Below are 2223 nucleotides of genomic sequence, written 5' to 3' on the forward strand. Positions count from 1 at the left end.
AGATATAGATAGATAGATAGATATATATAGATAGATAGATATATATAGATAGATAGATATATATAGATATATATATATATATATATAGATAGATATATATATATATAGATAGATAGATAGATATAATAAAACAATATTTTAAAGCTAAATTTATTTGTGTATAAAAAATAATCAGTAGAATTGAGTGAAGTATAATTTAAAGCTGTTTTTTGGTTTATATGGCTGTTTTTTTTTAGTCGGGTTTGGTTTTATTATTAATTATTAATAATATATTAATTTATAAATCATATATGTATTATTAAGTTTGAAAATTTAATAATATATTTCTTAATTACTTGATACACATTACTTTAAACATTTGATATAAAAAAACATCAGCTGAATTTTTGAATGAAGTATATCTAAAAAGTACTCTTTGGTTTGTTCGGCTAATTTTTCGATTGGTTTCGTTTTATAAATATTATACAGCAAATATATTATTAAATTTTCAAGAATTTTAGCATTTTCAAAATTTTATAATATATTTTTAAATGATTTGATATAACTTACTTTAAACATTTAATATAAAAAAAACATCAGCTGAATTCTTGAATGAAGTATATCTAAAAAGTACTCTTTGGCTTGCATGGCTAATTTTTGAATTGGTTTAGTTTTATTAACATTATACACCAAATATATTATTACATTTTCAAGTTTATTAAGTTTTTTTTATATCTATTTTAGAACCATTAGTTTAAACATTTTATTATTTTAATGAAACAATATTTTGCAACTAAATTTATCCACGTATAAAAAAATAAGCAGAATTTTTGTGGGAAATATATTTAACAAACTAAAGTTCACAAAGCAAAAGTGTTTCTATTGTAGTGTTTCTATGTGCACACAACAAAATCAAAAACTCAATTATTTAAATATTTTTGATTGGACATTTGAATGTTTACGTAATAACATGTAATCTAAATGTCTCTAAACACAAGTTTTAAACATAATTAATTTGTGCTGTCGATAATAATCAATATTATTTTTTTATCAGGGATAATGAAAGCACTTATTTTACGTTGACATTAGATTTTTGACTCTCAAAATTTAAAAGAAAATTTAGAAAATGTGTTTCTAAGTACAGTCTGACAGTGTGGAAGTAGTATAAGTGTAGTATAGTCGAGTATAGAACCCTTAATGCTATTTGTAATTTTATTTTGTTTTTCAGCATATTTCAGTCTTTGATTACACTGTTTTAAAAATTATAGGGCTGTTTCATAAAACTCGCTCATCCACAATTAATTTTTTAAAAAAAATACTTTTCACTAAATATTAATTATTTTTAATAGCTTAACTTAATGAAAATAGAAAACTTTTTCATCATAAGATTTCATAAGTTTAACGTCAAATTATCTTGCAACTTAGCTATGTTCTTGCCATCCATCATCATATTATCTACGCTTTTGCAAATATGAAAAAATTGATTCATAAGGTTCAAAAACTAAAAAAAAATTACGAAATTAAATTTAAATAAAAATATTATGACTGAATTTCTATTTTTAAGAAACTGTTCAACGCATTTTCTTCAGATTTTGAACATAAATTAATATTAAGTAAAAATGATAAAACCTCATGACTTTTTAAGCTTTACAGTTTCTTGAAAAAAAAATTCTAAATTTTCTCTTCATAATAATCACATTGTAAGTAATTGCAGATAAAATTACGGGTAAAAGTAACGGCACTCAGTGTGCCATTACTTTTTACCGTAAAGTTTTATTACCGTAAAGTTTAGGAGAAAAAAAAAACTGATATATAATTTTTTCAGTATTATTCTCTGTAAAAACCACGAATAACTATAATTAAATAAATAATATTGCTAATATTTATAGTAAAAATGGTTTTTAAACATGCAGCATTCGAAATGTTTGTACTTTTTACCGTATTTTATCCTGAATTTTTTACTACGCAGAGCCCTAGATTCAAGAGCCTCAAATTTTTGTTTTTTTTTCTTGCTAAAATATTTGTAAAAAATATTTCTTCAATTCTAGCAACGCTAAACTATTATGGTGTTAAAGAATCGAAGTTCATCAGCAGAACCACATGCTTATTCAGTAAAAAATACATTTCGTGTTTTAAATTATCGTTTTTTTTTCTTTTCGTAAAAAAAACAAAGAAACATATAAATATATATGTATATATATATATATATATAAAGATATTAATATGGAGAAAACATGGAAAATA

This window comes from Parasteatoda tepidariorum, chromosome 2 (assembly GCF_043381705.1).
Source record: "Parasteatoda tepidariorum isolate YZ-2023 chromosome 2, CAS_Ptep_4.0, whole genome shotgun sequence".
In the NCBI taxonomy this organism is placed as follows: domain Eukaryota; kingdom Metazoa; phylum Arthropoda; class Arachnida; order Araneae; family Theridiidae; genus Parasteatoda; species Parasteatoda tepidariorum.